Source organism: Macaca fascicularis, chromosome 8, assembly GCF_037993035.2.
Source record: "Macaca fascicularis isolate 582-1 chromosome 8, T2T-MFA8v1.1".
NCBI classification, from domain to species: Eukaryota; Metazoa; Chordata; class Mammalia; order Primates; family Cercopithecidae; genus Macaca; species Macaca fascicularis.
In genome coordinates this window covers 73,937,220-73,950,113 of record NC_088382.1, presented here as the reverse complement: position 1 = coordinate 73,950,113, position 12,894 = coordinate 73,937,220, and the positions used below count along the sequence as shown (strand labels likewise).

Sequence of the window (12,894 nt, the reverse complement as noted above, 5' to 3'; positions counted from 1 at the left end):
GGCTATCTTCTGTCAAGGGGGATATATCTGGATATATGTATTAGATATGTATGTAAAAGTAAGAATGTATACATACATATTTGAAAGTACTTACTACATTAAATGTATTTTTAAGAGTAATAATAAAATAAAAATTGAACAAAGTATTTCCTGGTAATTATGAACTTGCTTTTCTATTAAACCAATAATTTCATTTGAAATATTGACTTGGCCTTAGGAAATTTTTAGTTTTAAAAATTCAAGTTAATCATAAAAATTAGTTAAAACTAAGAATAATTAAACACAATATCTTGTATGTAAGGAAAATATTAAAAAATGGAAATAATGTTTATGTTTTTGTTAAGAAATATATGTGAGAAGATCTTAAAAGTAAATGTAAAAATAAAAGACAGTCATTCTCTTGAGTTGTAAACTGAGCTATTTTATTTAGGAGTTCAGGTCCTGGAGGAAAGAACTGGTTGTACCCTTCTTGGGAAATTTTCCTTAGAATTGAAGTGTGGTGGAACAAGGAACACACATTTAGGAGCTCTTGACAGAGCTGCACTGATGAAGCAGGGACAGAAAAGTTGGAATAAGGTCAAGGGATTATTTCTGTATCCTTTATTTTAAGCCTGTAAATTTCACTTTGATTTGTCATGTTCATTCATCTTGTTGCATTTCTCAGGCAGAACACTGGGGAACAGCAAAGAGAATTTTATTTATATAAATTAATGTGCTAATTAGCTGCAGTCTCACGGCTCTTGGAAAATTGCCATTTCATTTTATTGCACGTTAAAGATTGGATGTCTCAACCCTTGTATGCCTTTGGAAATGAAGGAAAAAACCCTACTAAACATTTGTGCCACCCCAAAGGGAAATATTAAACTCTGTGTGCCTCATGCTCAGTGTATAAGTGCTTCTTAGTAGCCTATATTTTACTATTTGTGCTTTTAGCCCAGAATGTCTGCTTTTTAGAAAAATAGAGTTCTATTTTATTAAATCAATTACTAACCATGTTTATATATACATTTTGATGTACCTAGAAAGATTAGTATGCCAATAAACAAATGAATCATATAAAAATTCATAAAATGTGACTCCCAAAGGCTGGAATATTTTAAATTTGGGGATGTCAGTCCATAGGGGATATGTTCCAGGAGGTTGTATTCTCATCTGGGATCTACTAGTGGTGAGCTGAACAACTTCTTCTAGATTTTTCTTCATTTTGATGATTGCACAATGAATGAAATTCACCTCCTTGTTTCAGAATAATATATATAATTATATATAGAAGTATGTGGCATTATATATAATATATATAACATATATTATATATAAAAAATATATATATAATACATACATATATATACATATATATATATATATTTTGTGTGTGTGTGAGACAGAGTCTTTCTCTGTCGCCCAGGCTGGAAGGCAGTAGTGCAATCACAGCTCACTGCAGCCTCAACCTCCTGGGCTCAAGCGATTCTCCTACCACAGCCACCTGAGTAACAGAGACTACATGCATGTGGCACTATGCCTGGCTAATTTTTCAGTTGTTTTGTGGGGGCAGGTCTTGCTTTGTTGCCCAGTGTCGAACTCCTGGGCTCAAGTGATCCTTCTGCCTTGGTCTCCCAAAGTGTTAGGCTTACAGGCATGATTCACTGCACCTAACTAGAATAATATTTTGGAAATAAATAAAAAGTGTTCTAGCTCTCTTGGAAGACATCTGAACTTTTGTACATTCAACCATATACACATGTTAGATATTCACTACCACCATAAAGAAAATAAATAAACTAACAAATGTGTGTCTTAGATATTAATCAATGTCACATTGAATACTAAATTGATAAAAACATACTTTTTGTTTCTGTCTATCCTTCTTACTTTTTTTGTTTGTCTTGTGTATTAGTCCATTTTCATGCTGCTGATAGAAACATACCCAAGACTGGACCATTTACGAAAAAAAGAGGTTTAATGGACTTACAGTTCTACATGGCTGGGGAGGCCTCACCCCCATGGCAGAAGGCAAGGAGGAGCAAGTCACATTTTATGTAGATGACAGCAGGCAAAAAGAGCTCTTGTGCAGGGAAACTCCCATTTTTAAAACCGTCAAATCTTGTGAACTTATTCATTATCATGAGAACAGCACAGGAAAGACCTGCCCCCATAATTCAATCACCTCCCACTGGGTTCCTCCCATGACATGTGGGAATTATGGGAGTTACAGTTCAAGATGAGATTTGGGTGTCAACACAGTCAAACCATACCATTTTGTGTTTTTGTGGGTTTCTCTTTATTTCCTATATTTTTTGAGATAAGGTAGCACTCTGTCACCCAGGCTAGAGTGTAGTAGCATGAACATGGCTCACTGCAGCCTTGACCTCCCAGGCTCGGCTAATCTTCACATCTCACCCTCCTTCTTTTAAGATGGAGGAGGGTTTGTTTTAATGTACATGTCCTATGACTAGTTTCCACCAAAATGGGCACAGAACTCTCTTTTTAAAAGATAAAGAGTTAGCCTATTGAAGTGTAATCAGAAAGCAGCCCAGCCCTTCTGGAAATCGCTCTACTCCTGATCTCCTACCCGTAGGTATATCCCAGTGACTGCTGAGAAGAATGTCCTCTCTCTCCATTCCATCTCTTAAAACTTGAAGAAATGCTCCTGTTTTAAAATATCTTGGTTCCTTCTTGTGTTTTTCCAGAACATCATAAAAGAACTACAAATTTTAGCAATCTTTCTATCTTCTCTAAAATGGAAAGAATACCAAAAATATTATGAAAAGAATAGATGAAAGAAATGACTGTGGAAAATAGAATACTGAGCATTTCTGTAGGGATAGAGGGTTCTGAGTGAACCCATAGAATGCACAAGGGGTAGGTAGACCTCCTAGAGAGACTTCTCCCACCTTTCTCCTGCAAAAATAACAAAGCTTTAGAGAGAAGAGGCAAAAATATGAGATAGCATAAACAGTGCTACACCAGACAATGTATTATGTGGCCTCAGCTTTGGTCTTGGCTGTTCTGCAAAAGATTAACTTAAATTCAGGCCAAATTGTTTTATTTCACTGGCATGTCTTCTTTGACCTATACAGTAAGATGATTCAAAAATTCCTCAAACCAATTCTAGTTCCATGATTCTGTAACTATATTTTTATTTTTCAGAGTAGCTATAACCTATTAATAAATCTCAACTTTACATATCAGCCGATACAAAACATCATGAAGAACAATAGTGGAAAAAGTTGCCTGCAATACTGAATGAAGCAGAGTCCTCTGAAAACATTGTATAATAAAAGTAGTAAAATAAACAAGTAGCTTTGTAACTCTTGTAATTTTTGTTTTTAAAATATTGTAGAATTGAATTAGGGAGTTCTCAGTTGCTAATAGCTATGTAAAGTGCATAGTATTATTTTCTAGAATACTGTCCAGAGATGAAAAAATAAAGGAGACCTTACAGAAGTGATAAGCAATAAGCTAACAGCTTTTTAGAAGCTTGTGCATACCATATTCTGTTTTAAGTCTTTTTACTTAGAAGCCAATCAGATGAACACTATTTGGGAACATCAGCATTAGCTTACTAAACAATGGCATTTGCATCTTGAATTATTCTATTAGATTCTAACCTTGGCACAGTATAACCCTTTTGCTGAAATATTTATAATTGCCTAGTAACATGGGAAATAAACAATTTATTCCTATTATCTGTGTGCATGTTTTGATACAGAAAAAGCAAACTGTGAATGACTGGGTACTAATAAGATCATGGAATGTCCCCAGCTTGTCATAATGGCTAGTAACAAATATTTGCATCAAGCCTTGGTTATCCAAATATTCCTTATGAAAAGTGGCTGAGGGGGTTTGATTTCTCTAACCTTGCAGAATCATTTTATTCTATTGTTCCTGTGATGGATATGTAGGGTAATGTAGTCCAAAACCTTCAGGCAATGCACGAATTGAATATTTGCTATTTGTGTAGCATGTTGTTTCTGAAGTGTCTAATTTGGGAGTGATTTAGTAAATACAATCACCACGAATGTGGTGATGGTTTCTCTTTGGTTTTTGCATGGGGAGATTTGAAACAGCGTCTCTATCATCTCAATCATTTAAAATAAAATAGGAAAAATATCATAACACTGGTATTTTTTTAGTGGGATAAGAAGCAAAATGTATGCAGTTTTGGCAATAAGGTCACCAAGCTTTCAGGGAAAAAAAAATAAATAAATGCATGGATTCAAATTGTGAAATAATAAAACCTAAATATTTACATTAATTTTGGTATCACCAGACAGAAAACCTTTCAAATTATTAAAAGATACTGTGAACCCTAAATGACATTGATTAAAAAGATCTCCCAGGTGCAGTGACTCACACCTGTAATCCCAGCACTTTGGGAGGCCAAGACAAGCTCAGGAGTTGGAGGCCAGCCTGGGAATCATACTAATGAGAAACCCCATGATCTGAAAAAATACAAAAATTAGCTCAGCACAGTGGTACCTGTAACCCAACTACTTGGGAGCCTGAGGCAAAAGAATTGCTTGAGCAGGGAGGTAAAAGCTGCAGTGAGCCAAGATGGCACCACTGCACTGCAGCCTGGGTGACAGGAGTGAAACTCTGTCTCAAAAAATATATATAAAATAAAAAAAGATCATCTTTGCAGAGTACATATGTATTGTCATGGATGTTATCTGAAAACCTAAGTATAACATCAAAAGGCAAAGGCCTCATTGCAAGACAGAACTATTTTAATTTAGTGAAGTAATATTGAAAAAATTCACATAATATATCTTTCAGCTGGAAAACATTCATTGAGGAAAATCTATGTTAATGTTAACAGCATAAACGGAATTCCAAATAAGGAAGAACACAATGAACATCTTTAAATGATCTCTGGTTCCCTTAAAGAATTCGCTGCTCAGCTTGCCTCTGTGGCCGCCTGCCACCCCCATCACCACCCCCTCTCCCTCCTGGGCAGTGCCACAGTCTGAGAAGGCTGGAGACAAGCCTGCTCTGACTATCGCCTCTACGATCAAGAGGAAACATGGCCTCAAAAAAGTTTTGAATCAGCTCTAGCTAGAAGGTTTCAAAGCTTGACCTATTTTAGTCTTGATTTCTTTTTTATTCTCTTGAGAAAAATTTATCTTTACGTGATCAGAAAAATAAAAATAAAAAGCCTAAATGAGTTCCAAATCTGTTCAGACAATCACCAGCATTGGATTAGCTAACTACAAATAGATCAGGAAAAAGCAATTATATCTGTATCTGTCTGTCTGTCTATCTATCTATCTATCTATCTATCTATCTATCTATCTATCTATCTATCTATCTATCTATCTATCTTTCTATCTATCTGTCTGTCTGTCTGTCTATCTATCTATCTATCTATCTATCTATCTATCTATCTATCTATCTATCTATCTATCTATCTAGTTCCAACTGTCCATGGAGCAGGGTGGGGTGTCCTAAACATACTGGTCTGAATAATTCTTCACACTCTACTAATACAAAAGGCTATGAACTGAATAAGGAACTTCACGCTTTCAGGTCTTGTTTTTCTCATATACAGAACATGGGGTTAAGCTAAATTATTGCCAAATTCCTTCTTGCTCTGAAAATAACGTATTGGTAAATCACATAACGTTGATAATGTTTGTTGTATAGAAAATCTGAAGGTGTCAAGCTTTGACTGAAATGTTCAGAAAATTCTTAAGCCCCAGATGTAGTAGAAGTGGTTGAAGACATTTTCTTGATGTTCACTTTGAAACCTTTTGTGGTAGGAGATGAAAGAACATCTGGCAAGGTACGAATTTTTACAGCAACTCTATAAAGGTTATCTCCAAATGATATTTGTAGACTCCTCCATTTAAGTAAAATAAAGCAAGAGGGAATTTAAAATGTGTGTTAAAATGCTCCATGTATTTATCTTTCAAAATACCCAAATCTGCACTAAGAAATTGGTCCAGGTGAATATATTAGTGAATATGATGGTTCCCTGGCCAGTCAGTGACTTACACAATCTACAGACATTTAACTAATTTAAGGAAGTCAGTAGATAAAATGCTTATAATTATATATTGATAAAACTATTATGTCTAAGTTTTTAAAAAACTCTTCTCCTACAATGTGTTGAGATATATACTAATTCCTTCATGTTTCAAATTATTTTTAAAAAATAACAATTTATCTCAACAAGACATAATATTTTAACAATCCATTTTCCTATAATTGGAGGTAGATGGAAATGAAACACTATATCTTAGAACGATTTTGTGTAATAATGAAAGTTAATTTAACTGTACCCTTCAATATTTATTCTGATTCGATGTTAACCCCTGAGACCATTTATAAAAGAAAAGTGATCAAGTTGGCTTATAGTCGTTACATTTACAATTTTATAATAATATGTTCTATGAAAGTAGGTATGTAAAAATAAAACTCCATGAAAACATTTTAGGTACCCACATCAAAAATTTAACACTCAGAGTACTGTTCCCTTCAAATGGTCATCTTAAGCCAATGAGTGAGCATTGATGAAATATTACTGTAAGATACTTTTTGGAATTATTTTCACAATATGTGACATATTCTTCAAACTACAGACTGCCATCAAGGGTTGAAGACATTTTCTTTTGAGGATTATTTTGGTTTTAGAAATAATGGGAATGCATTCACAACCAAGTCTAATATATAAATTGAGTAATCCAAACTGGATAATGCAATTTTGGGGGTCTAAATTTGTGATAAAGTACTTTATAGGCAAAATTCGATGAATTGGAACCCAGTGTGAAAGCTCCTTATCTAAATAACAAATGGCAAAATATGGGAGCAAATAGGCAGCTGACTGGGCCTCAGCTACACAATGTTCTGTTGTTTTAGTTTCTAACTGCGCAGCTCATCTTTTTTTTTTCTTTCCTCTTTCAAGATATAAATGTGGTAAAAGGCATACAAAGTACTGCAATAGAATGTGAGTATACACACACACACAACGGTAGTCCCTTCTATCCATGGTTTTGTTTTTTATGTTTTCAGTTACCTGAGGCACAGTACAATACTTTGAGAGAGAGAAAGACCACATTCATATAACTCTTATTACAATATATTGTTATAATTGTTCTATTTTATTATTGTTTTTAATCCCTTACTGGGCCTAATTTATAAATTAAATTTTGTTATAAGTATGTATGTAAAGAAAAAAATCCATAATATATATAGGGTTCGGTATCATCCAAAGTTTCAGGCATCTGTAGAGGTCTTGGATAAGGGAAGACTACTGTATTTAAAATTAGCAAATTAGTATGCATATATGCAAATGAGCATCATCCTTCAAATAAGCTATCTTAGAGCCCAAACATAGAGTTCACCAGTACTACTGTGTTTTTTCAAAACTTTGTTTGAAACTGTTGTTTTAGAACCATCTTCTGAATCTGTTCATGAATCACTCAAGAAGACTAGTCACATTATTTAATCCAACTTCTCATAATCTTTCTTTTCTTCTTTTCCTTCTTTTTTGTATCACTACCAAGCCATATCACCTACCTCTTCAATATATTGGAACTAAATGATGTCAGTACATCATAACCTCTTTGGAGGTTTGTGAACAGGATGCCCATGAAGAAGGTCACTTTAAAGAGAAGAATGGTCACATAAATGGAACCACTACAGACTCTGAAGGAGATGCCTTTGGATGAAAATGACTTATTTGAAAATGTAAATTTAAGTCTGTTTGTTAGAGATCTCATTACTCTATACTTAAAACGCTTATGCTTTATATAATTCTTAAACCCCAAATCAGGAAACAATTATATGGTGCATGAATGAGATCTGCCAGTCAAATTGCTTGTAGCATCTTAGAAGGAAGTGACTAAGTTAAAAGGGGGTGTTTCAAAGGGATTGAGCATATTAAAAGGGAATGTTTTAAGGGGATTGAGTATATTTTAATAGATTAAGATATGAATTTTAAATTCATATGCAATTCCCTTAAAAAGACAAAGATTGTAATTTTTTCAAAGAATCAGTCTCATGTGACAACATGAACATTTCAAAGATTTCTATCATTCTGTGAGTGGTTACGTGAGATATGAAGGAAAGAGGGAAAATGGAAGCATGCCTTAAAATGTTCTGAATCTATGAGGTATGAAAGGTAATTAAATTATCCACAAAATAGAATTTAACTTCGTGGTATGAAATAAATTGGAAAATAACAATTTCCCTTTACACCCCCAAGGAAAACATGAAAGAACATCTTTAGTTTTCACTTTCCTTCAAATCTAGTAGTGCTCATTCTTCAATTCGATGATTTGCGGGGAAAGAATGGAAACAATTACTTTTTTATTAAATGAAGAATGAACAGTCTTGTTACTTTATAAAATGAGGGGTGCAATAAAACAGATACTCAAGCTTAGACCTTTCCTCGTATTTGGGCTCGCCTTTCTTTCTTAACTTTGTGTGTCTGGAATGAATGTGATATCAAGTATATCCTAATTTTAAATAAATAAATACATGCATAATCTTCTTAGCAAGTAGAGATTAGATTATCTTTTTCATATTAAAATAAAGCAGCAAGATAACTGAGAGAGCACCTCTTAGGACATGTTCATTTCAAAAGTGTCATTTAAATCAACCCTACTCTGTTTTGCAAGCCGGGATGTAGAGTGCCATATTTCTAAATATGTGCTATGCACTTTATTTAAAAGTAAATTCCACTAAAAATAGTAAAATTAATACTACATTTAGATCTTTAACACGCACATATCACTATATTTTGTCTTTCTAAAGTAATGGTAGCAGGATTATTTTATAGTTGAAACGTGAAAAACATTTGACACTTGTAATCAGAGATGACTGCGTGTGTAATTTTAAATACTTCCTGTGTCTGTAATCATTTCTACTTCTCCATAGGCATAAAACTTTCCTACCTATCATTCTCTTCCCTCAGCACGCGCACTCTCTCTCTCTCTCTCTCTCTCTCTCTCTCTCTCTCTCTCTCTCTCTCTCTCTCTCTCTCCAATGTATCCCCAACCTAAGTAACGTAATCAATTTAGAGAAAATAACTGTTCAACTAAATTTAAAAATTAGTCAAATTGCAAAACCTATTATTACATTTATCTCAAGATATTCCATCCTACTTTTAGCATCAGGTCATTTCTGTCAAGTAGAATGATCAGTAAAAGAGCAGAAAAAAATGTTTGGTCACATGTCAGAAATATCTACCTAATAAAAATTGGGAATTTTGTCTTTTTTTTTTTTTTTTTTTTTCAGTAAAATGTCCCTAAACACCTGCAAAACCCTATTGATATAAGTAGGACTATTGTTTCTTCAGGAAAATTTTTGATAGTGAGAAATTCAGCAAAGAAAGGAAATATTTATGTCACCTGCAACGTTGTTAAGTATCTACCCTGTTTACATGCCTTCTTGCACATTTTCCTCATTATTTCATTTAGCAGTTCATGTGACTTTAGTTCTCGATACATTTTAAGGTGAGTGTATATATATCACACACACAAACATCATCTCAGAATACAAAACAACAAGGTTATCTGCAATGAATATGAATTCATATGTATGTGTTCTTTTTAAATGACATTTGCAAATGGTCACACTGCACATCTATGGTTTGCTCCCGAATAAAAGTAAGATTACAGCATTACCTTTTTAAACCTGCAGATTCTTCTTTCCATAAGCTTTTGCTCCAGCAAATCTCAGCTATTCTTATTGCAGCCCTTTCTCACATGCCCCCAAGTGAGGAACGATTTGCAAGCTTTTGGCAAGACATGTTGTGAAAGCTAAGCTATTTATCTGATAACCATTTTCACCAAACTCAGAGTTCATCTTTATCTTTTGTTCTAAATAACCCACAAAATTGTAAGGAAAAATAATTCAGTGGCAATTATTATCTTACAAAGAAGTATTCATAGTATCTTTCAAATAACAAATATCCTTTTTTGTTTCCTGAAAAGTGATTTAACTAATATTTTCATAAGATGGAGGATCACATAATATTTATAGTTTTGTTTGAAAAGAGCATGCAGTGAAATTCTAACACACTTTGGAACAAAAGTGCAGAATACCAATTTGTGTATAATTTATTTTATCAATTTTTATAAAATATAAAATCCTAAGGAAAAAAAGACTGGAAGGAAATATTCTAAAGTGTTTTTGCCTGTGATTGTGGGGATTGTAGATAATTTATTTTCTTATCACACATTTTTTGCCTACCTTTTGATTATTTTGCACAATGGATTAAAAAAGAAAAACATAATTATAAAGATGTTTTTATTTTTAAAAATTCAGTGGAAACTTTTAAAGTGTATTTATCTGGTATAAAGCAGGGCAGGAATGAATACTTTTTAAAAATAGATACGCATAAACCTTTAAGAAAATTTATTCTTAACAGATTCAGACAATGGTTTGAATAGAGGTTTAATAATTTGATTGTGTGATTTAGAGTCTCTTAAACTTTTACTTATAAGGGAAATTTTATTAACCAAATACTACTATTTAAGAATAATTCTTGCTACACAATGCTGTTATTGTCCTATCATAGTCCTGTTTTCTTCATTTGGATTTTTAGAGTAGCATTTAACCAAAAAAATTGTTTTCAAATTAAATAGCTACTCTAAAAGGTAATTTTAAAATACCAAAATCCTTTTTAGATATTTTAAATGGAAATCTTTAGTTTGCCAGCAGAATTCTCTCTTCTTCAAAGTATATTCTACAGTCATAATTCTGAGGTATCATCCAACTATTTGGTAAACAATTTCAGAGATTTGTTTTTTCAAGCAGAGATAACAATATTTCTGAAGCTACAAAACATTGATATAGTTAGCAACCCTTTGATACTATTTTCATTAGCAGGAACCCAGATTTTACACTATTTAATTTTTGACAGGAAAAAAATCTGTTTTATAAATCATTGTCATACTTGTTTTCTGATTATTTTCCATAGACTCACATGGAATTTTAAAAGCTTACTGAGTATTGATTATGCTGTTTCTAGGTATATGTAGTAATTTTAAACCTTCTTCCCTTATTCTATGCAGAAAGTAGATAAAATATTGGTGAAGCAAAGGCAATAAAAATTGTTGGGAGTCCAGTTTTGCATGTCCCAATTTTAAATTGAGACTCAGCAATTTTAAAATATAAATTTTGTTCCATTTAATGCTGAGAAAATATTTTCCTTCTTTGCCTAAAGGTCATCTATAATTGAGGACAAGTTAGCCAGATTCCCGAGGCTGAGTGTGGCTTTGATCTAGGTGTCCAGTCTTTCTTGGTGCAAATCATTCTGGGGAGAATGGTAGGAGTCACATCGATGAATTGGTTGTCTTACTAAAGGTTATCAAGGCTTCCTCTTTCCTCTTCCCCAGCCCGCTCCCTGCCCCACTCTTTGTGAGCACCTCTGTGTGTCTGTAGCACTTTGAATTCGTCCTGCAGAAATTGTTTTCAGGTATAATCCTAAGCTTTAAACCTGCTCCTTTATGTATACTTGGTTACCCTTATTTTACTCCGAGATACACGGCATATGTTTTCATTCCTGAACATCTTTATCAAATCATTTAAAAATATGTAGCACATGTTATTTGATTTTGGATAAGCAGAATATTCCTTCTCAAAAATGGATTTGAATATCATGTTCTATAAATCACTTCATACAAAGCTTTTATTCAAGCATTAGGGCAATAACATTGATCCTATGAATTTCCTTGGAAATAATAAGAATAGCGTTAGATGCTTCAAATTAAAATTAACCCTGGCAATGTTAAACAAATACACATAGAATCTGGGTACATTTATGAAATTATTTAGAAATATATTTATTGTGCTTTTACTTGTATAAAAATTATTAATAAAACAGGAAAGAAGATTTAAATCATTCTAAACAGCCTTTTACAAATTATTTACACTGCTTTGTACACAATTTGAAACCGTGGCAGTAATTTTATCAAATGTCTTATATATTAATGTCAGAGAACAGTTAAACAATCATTTTTGAATTACACTACAACCAATTATTTTTATAATCAAATATTTCATCAATTATAAAATACATTCATCTTTAATTGCTTTTGGATAAAAATAAGTCACCTACTTCCAAAAGCAGTACTTCTTATGAGTACTTATGGCCAATTTTTGTTCACATAACTTTGCACTTTTTTCTGTCAAACAAAAGTATTTGTCAATGGAGCAATAATATAGTTATAACTTCAATCCCCATACTATTTAATCAAATCAATACATTTCCAAAAACATTAAAAATGTTGTTCTAAACTTAAAGAAGGTGATGAGAGCTATACATTTGTTTCCAAGTAATGTCTTGAAGTTATAAGGTAAATTTTTTGGAGAAGAATGAATTCTTGTGACAAATGATAACAGATACTTCCATTTCTTTCTTTTGTGATTCAATCTTCTTGAGAACTTTTGTGTAGATACACCAAATATTGCATATAAAATTATGACCATAGAATTTTTGTGTTATAAAAATGAGTCTTTATTATTGCATACTAAAATGAATATGTATTTTTTCTGTTACATACAATTTTTGTAAAATAATTCAATTTCCTTTAACATACCAATTTTGTAGTGTATTTTAATAATAATAAACCTCTAATTGCCCATATGTTTTTACTGTGTATATGGGTAAGATAAAATATAATTTATGTATATGTAAAATGGATTATATATATATGTACACAATAGTTGCACTATTTATGGACAATCTCAATATTTTTTCTGTGTTCTCATATGCTATGAATTCATTTGTAGTAGCATCATGAAACATCAAAGTTTATTTCAATCAGTTGTGTAAAAGCAGATCTCAGGTACATAGGAAATGGTTCCATTTATAAATGGCTATTTATGCATTATTATATTATCACATATATAATTTTTGTTCTTATCATTTTGAGTAACAAATCT

General features: G+C 32.5%; 1 long non-coding RNA gene across 2 annotated transcripts in view; it reads left to right on the top strand.

The window, feature by feature from the left end:
* The window catches only part of LOC123575211 (uncharacterized), a 294,383-nt gene extending 286,000 nt beyond the window's left edge, over positions 1 to 8,383 (top strand). For both annotated transcript variants that reach the window (XR_012416451.1, XR_006700392.3), the window contains exons 3-4: positions 6,905 to 6,946; positions 7,506 to 8,383. This is a non-coding gene — a long non-coding RNA (uncharacterized lncRNA). The remainder of the gene's footprint in view (positions 1 to 6,904; positions 6,947 to 7,505) is intronic.
* The last annotated feature ends 4,511 nt before the right edge of the window (positions 8,384 to 12,894 follow it).